The sequence below is a fragment of the Nematolebias whitei genome, chromosome 8 (genome assembly GCF_014905685.2).
Source record: "Nematolebias whitei isolate Nwh7 chromosome 8, NemWhi1, whole genome shotgun sequence".
Lineage (NCBI taxonomy): Eukaryota > Metazoa > Chordata > Actinopteri > Cyprinodontiformes > Rivulidae > Nematolebias > Nematolebias whitei.
The window spans coordinates 51,195,225-51,202,168 of NC_056505.1; the positions used below are offsets into that span (position 1 = coordinate 51,195,225).

The 6,944-nt window shown below is 42.2% G+C and overlaps 1 protein-coding gene across 1 annotated transcript in view; it reads left to right on the top strand.

Moving 5' to 3' along the window:
* The window catches only part of LOC119413592 (arrestin domain-containing protein 1), a gene marked incomplete at its 3' end in the record, with an annotated part of 9,441 nt that overhangs the window by 861 nt on the left and 1,636 nt on the right, over positions 1-6,944 (top strand).

The window sequence follows — 6,944 nt, forward strand, 5'->3', positions numbered from 1 at the left end:
GTGTTAAAACAACATGTGGTGTTAAAACAACATCTGGTGTTAAAACAACATCTGGTGTTAAAACAACATCTGGTGTAAAAACAACATCTGGTGTAAAAACAACATGTGGTGTTAAAACAACATGTGGTGTTAAAACAACATCTGGTGTTAAAACAACATCTGGTGTTAAAACAACATGTGGTGTTAAAACAACATGTGGTGTTAAAACAACATCTGGTGTTAAAACAACATGTGGTGTTAAAACAACATCTGGTGTTAAAACAACATGTGGTGTTAAAACAACATCTGGTGTAAAAACAATCATCAAGTCTTCTGCGACTCTCTCTCTCTCTCTGGTGATTCCTGAAGAAGGAGCAGCTGAAAGAAGAAGAAGAAGAATAAACTGTAGTTAATTCATTGAGCTACACATGTTTTTATCAAATCGAGTTGAAATGGTTGTGGTTTCTAAAATGGCGCAGCATCTTCTTCTAGTTGAACACCATCAGAGATTTCTTTAACCAGTTATAGGAGTTTAATTCCCAGAAGGAATGCCCATCACCTGCCGCCTGGAGTTTTTCACTCGTCTCACTTTAGACACACACCTTTTGGTTTAATCATGAAAAGAACATGTGTCATCTCATGACATATCTGACAGTGTTGGTGACTCTCGGCTACTAAACTTTAGCTCATTATCTGTAAGTCCGTAGGTTAAGGCGCAGTGACGGCCATGTTGAATTGGGTTGAGGCCTGTATTTTAGGTGAACCAGACATTACTTGTCAAACTGGATTCAGTGGTTCCTGAGAAATGACAGCTGATTGGAAAAGGTCCAAAGTTTTCCTGAGCATCAGTTTGTCATGACGGTGGCTCAGGCTCATGTTCTGCTCTGCTTCCAGTTCTCATGAGTTTGTTGGACATTTTTGTTATTTGCAAGCTTTGCCCAAACTGGCACCAGCTCCATCTGTAATGGAAGTTAGTTTGAGTGTGGCATGAATGATGTGGATGATTTTGAAAAGCGATATTTTTTATTGTATTCCAGGAAGTAATTTCTGTGTTGGCCTGTTTTCATGTTTGCGCTCAGCTGAGCCTTGTGCTCTGTGGGTAACACCAGGTTTGGAGACGCACTTTCTTTTTGAACATTTCAATAGTTGTGTGAGCATTGCAGCGTTATTTCTTTAAAGATGTGCATGTTTCACTCGAATAATGTTGAGTCACTTTTGCTGAGCTGCTGTCCAGAATGCAGAGTGAAGCAGTTGAAACAGAACAAATGACAGTGGGAACAGGAAAAGTGAGCGCTTCTGGTTTGACTTGTGCTGCAGAGCCACGCTTTATGTTAACGTCCTTTTTAAAGACATTTAAAGATTTGAAGTGTGCCTGCCGCTCGAGATGAGGGCTAAATGATAAGGGAACATGTTTTCATCTGGTGAAAGAGCTGACACTACAGATGTTCCACACTGTGGCTTTTGTTCTTGTTTTGTTCACTTCCTGTGTATCTCTGCACCACACGAGAAACAAACACTAAAAGTTCTTGGTCCTAGACCTGGATCATCCCAGCTGTTCTTCAGTAGAGTGTGAGAGACAGAACTCTCTGCAGAACGCAGCGTGTTGGGGACTGTTGCTCCTCTAGTTCCTGTTCTTCAGGTCCAGCTGGTTACTGTCGGCTCCCTCATTGCAACACATCGAGTCATGGCAGTATCGTGATGCAGGTTCAGTCCTGACAGCAAATATTTACTCTGTAATAGAAATGTGACGAGGCGGCGGTGACGGAGTGGTTAGAGCCGTTGTCCTTCAATGCAAGAGATGTGGGTTTGATTCCACCAGCTGTCACATGCCGAAGTGTCTTTGGGCAAGACACTGAACCCCTGATTGCCTCTGATGCGTGTCCCATCGGTGCATGAATGTGATGAAGCTCTGATTAATCTTTGTACAGATCTAGTATAGAGCTGTATGAATGAGGCTCAGATTGTTGTAAAGAGCCTTGAGTGTCTGGCTGACATAGAAAGGAGCTGTACAAGTTCAGCACATTTACTGTTGAATGAATCTACTGTGGTTACTCACAAAATAAAAGTAACAGTTTTATTAGTATTAGGTACATTTGCAAGGCACTGCACGGCATTTCAGCAGCTGATCAAATCATTTTAAAGCTTCTGGGAATTCAAAGTAATGACTCCAAAGTGACTCCTCATCTCAGGTTTAACCCTCAAATTGTCCTTTAACTTTATGAATAAAAGTCTTCCTGACCACTTTACATTACTGCTGAAGATGACTATTTAATAATGTTTTTTCACTATAATCTAGTCAGTCTTTACAGCTGTCACAGCTTGAAATAAAAATATAAAATTTCAATAGATTTAGATCTTTTTTCCACATGTGAAAATCTGATGATGTTTTAGGTCATATTTATGCAGAAATATAAAAAATTCTAAAGGCTTCACAAATTTCAAGCACCACTGTACAAACAAAAAACCATTTAAAACACTCTGTCCAGATGACACACCAAGTACCTTCCTACCCGTCTCTCTAATTACTGTTGCTGTAGTAGTCCAGTCATCTGGAAGCTCTTTCTTACCACCCAGAGCTTTAACCAGGGCTTCATTTGAATTGGATCTTGCTGGAACAGGATCTGGGAACTTACAGGTCCTTCTCAAAAAATTAGCATATTGTGATAAAGGTCATTATTTTCCATAATGTAATGATAAAAATGAAACTTTCATATATTTCAGATTCATTGCACACCAACTGAAATATTTCAGGTCTTTAATCGTTTTAATACTGATGATTATGGCATACAGCTCATGAAAACCCAAAATGCCTGTCCCAAAAAATTAGCATATTTCATCCCACCAATGAAAGACAAGTGTTTTTAATACAAAAAACACCAACCTTCAAATAATCATGTTCAGTTATGCACTCAATACTTGGTCAGGAATCCTTTTGCATGAATGACTGCTTCAATGCGGCGTGGCATGGAGGCAATCAGCCTGTGGCACTGCTGAGGTGTTATGGAGGCCCAGGATGCTTCGATAGCGGCCTTAAGCTCATCCAGAGTGTTGGGTCTTGTGTCTCTCAACTTTCTCTTCACAATATCCCACAGGTTCTCTATGGGGTTCAGGTCAGGAGAGTTGGCAGGCCAATTGAGCACAGTAATACCATGGTCAGTAAACCATTTACCAGTGGTTTTGGCACTGTGAGCAGGTGCCAGGTCGTGCTGAAAAATGAAATCTTCATCTCCATAAAGCTTTTCAGCAGATGGAAGCATGAAGTGCTCCAAAATCTCCTGATAGCTAGCTGCATTGACCCTGCCCTTGATAAAACACAGTGGACCAACACCAGCAGATGACATGACACCCCAGTGACTGTGGGTGCTTCACACTGGACTTCTGGCATTTTGGCATTTCCTTCTCCCCAGTCTTCCTCCAGACTCTGGCACCTTGATTTCTGAATGACATGCAAAATTTGCTTTCATCTGAAAAAAGTACTTTGGACCACTGAGCAACAGTCCAGTGCTGCTTCTCTGTAGCCCAGGTCAGGCGCTTCTGACGTTGTTTCTGGTTCAAAAGTGGCTTGACCTGGGGAATGCGGCACCTATAGCCCATTTCCTGCACACGCCTGTGCACGGTGGCTCTGGATGTTTCTACTCCAGACTCAGTCCACTGCTTCCACAGGTCCCCCAAGGTCTGGAATCGGCCCTTCTCCACAATCCTCCTCAGGGTCCGGTCACCTCTTCTCGTTGTGCAGCGTTTTCTGCCACACTTTTCCCTTCCCACAGACTTCCCACTGAGGTGCCTTGATACAGCACTCTGGGAACAGCCTGTTGGTTCAGCAATTTCTTTCTGTGTCTTACCCTCTTGCTTGAGGGTGTCAATGATGGCCTTCTGGACAGCAGTCAGGTCGGCAGTCTTACCCATGATTGCGGTTTTGAGTAATGAACAAGGCTGGGAGTTTTTAAAAGCCTCAGGAATCTTTTGCAGGTGTTTAGAGTTACGTCGTTGATTCAGATGGTTAGGTTAATAGCTTGTTTAGAGAACCTTTTCATGATATGCTAATTTTTTGAGACAGGCATTTTGGGTTTTCATGAGCTGTATGACATAATCATCAGTATTAAAACAAGTAAAGACCTGAAATATTTCAGTTGGTGTGCAATGAACCTGAAATATATGAAAGTTTCATTTTTATCATTACATTATGGAAAATAATGACCTTTATCACAATATGCTAATTTTTTGAGAAGGACCTGTATTTTGACAGGGTGCATTCTGGCAACCGTTTGCTTGGATCTGACAACTCTCAGTCTTACGAATAATAAAGTTATGAACAAATATGACTGCCTTGTCATTTGGGGAGCCATGCTTGAACCATGTCGCTCCCCTCTGCTGCTGAGACGATAAATAAAAAAACTCCAACACCTCTGCTGCTGTTTGTATGACGCTCTGGATGCTTGTCACCCACAGCACACATGCAACAAAGAGTAAACTCAAAGCAAGAGTGATACCTGCCCCGTCTTTCCTCTTTCGTACTGTTTTTACATTTTTTTTATTTACATGTGACAGTCAGCAGGCTGTTTTAAAAAGTGCTTAAAAACATATTCAGATTAGAAACAAAATAAATGAAAGCTGCAAGCAGCATTGGAGGCCCTTGCAGCAAAGCACCGCTCCGGCCATATGGCGACCGTGGGAGCTCCCGCTACTCCACCCAGTCGCCATTGCGAACGCGTTCATGCCAATCCCGCACGTGTTCACCACAGGGCACATTTCCCGAATCTTCGACATCGCCTTCTATCCATGTTAGTTACTTGTCCAGCTACAGGTCTTACAAGTACAGGCGAAATCCGACCTTCTAGACAGGAGTTATTGTGACTTCCTGTTTTGCGGAGAATGTTTGACAAGCACTTCCTTTAGGCTTTTCAACATGTCATGTGTGGTAATCAACAGTTAGTGAATACGGTTTCAGTATTATAGCTTACACAGGGAGAAACTGGAAGAGTCACCAAATAATACTTTGTTTATTCTTTGAGTGGGCGGAGCTTAAGTGATATCATGAAATAACTATACCAGTGTGTCTACAAGTGCCCATTGATCATGCACAAAACTGTGGTCCACATTGGGTGAGGTATCAGGGAGCTATAGCTGATTGAGTAATGTAGGGGGCGCCCTGGAGTCAAGTCTTCATTTAATCCTGTTGGCTTCTTTAGAGCTTAAGAAAAGTAATTTATATCCAGTTTGTAGAAAATCAGATAATGCATGTTTCATTTATAACCAACCATATGTCAATGGCACGGGATTCAGTGGGCGTGGCTTAAATGATGTTATGATTTGACCATTCGGTCTTGCAGGGGACAAGATGTGGATCAGTCACTGAAGGGTTTATGTCTCAGTTTTTCTGTAGGAGTTGTTAGTGTTTTGTTTGTCATGGCGAGATGTACAAATTTGAGGTCAGGCCCCGGCCCTTCAGCATACTCAAACTCACTGTTTTGGTAACTTTTCATTCTTCGTGCCTTATGAAGAAACATTCCAAGTTTGAAACCAATTGACCGAAATCCCTTGATGTAGTTTGTTCAAATGCGAAGGCTCTAAACTGAACACTACACAACACTAAAAGTGGTGTGAAATTTGGAACCTCAATACAAAATGGCCAACTTCCTGTGTATTGTACAGCATTGGTGCCAGAGGCTTTTCTGTACATCTTGTAGAGATGAACAAGTGTACCAAATTTCATGCTTGTACGACAAAGTAAGGTTGATGCGGAGGGCATTTTGAAAATGAAAAATGCCCAAAAACGAACCTTGGACCCAAAATGGCCGACTTCCTGTTGAGTTTGGAACAGGGCTCCAAGAGACTTTTTCATAGGTCCTGAGAAGATACAGATGTTCACAGAGTTTCAGAATTATCTGTGAAAAAATGGCTTGGGGCTTAAATTTTAAAATATTCTATGGGGGTCTGTGGAGGCTATTGAAGGGGTGGATGACGACCAATCATAGTGACTTTGGTACAACTCGGCTCAAATCTGTGCAATTTAGAGCCGAACGTATTGCAACGGCGTCACTTCTGAATTTGCCACGCTGCCACGCCCACATCCTCCAGCAAAAACGGTTTGTGCTTTAAATCAAGTCAGACCAACTTGTTATTCATTCAACCTTTATTTAGACAGGTAAATCCCATTGAGCCTGAGTTATATGTCATCTAACACAGGATCATCCTGATTAGGTCAAGGGTGTCAGGGGGAGCATTCCAAGCAAAAAAGTTCACCATGGGGCATTCAAAAAGCGTTCAATACAAAACAACTGGACTTTATTTGTAACAGAAGACGTTTCCGCTCCTCATCCGAGGAGCTTTCTCAATTCAAAGAGCAGTGAGTGAGAGATTCAGGTTATAAGGCTGAGTGAGATAAGACACACACACATATATTCATTCACCATGGGCTGCATTTCCCGAATCTTCGACATCGCCTTCCGTCCATGTCAGTACATGTCCAGCTGCAGGTCTTACAAGTATAAGCAAAATCTGACCTTCCAGACAGGACAGGACAGGACCTTCCTTTCTGTCTTATTTCAAGATACTCAAAGCGCTTCACACTACAATCTGTGCCTCATTTATCCATTCATACAGCTCTATACTAGATCTCTACAAAGATAATTGAACAAATCGTTCTAAAGAGACTAATCAGAGCTTTATCACATTCATTCACGGATGGGACACACATCAGAGGCAATGAAGGGTTCAGTGTCTTGCCCAGGGACACTTCGACATGTGACTGCTGGTGGATTCAAACCCCCAACTCTTGCATTGGAGGACGACTGCTCTAACCACTCAGCCACAGCCGCCCCTACTACACACACATTCATACATCACTCTACTACACACACATTCATACATACCTCTACTACACACACACACACACACACACACATTCATACAGAACTCTACCACACACACACATATTCATACTGAACTCTACCACACACACACAT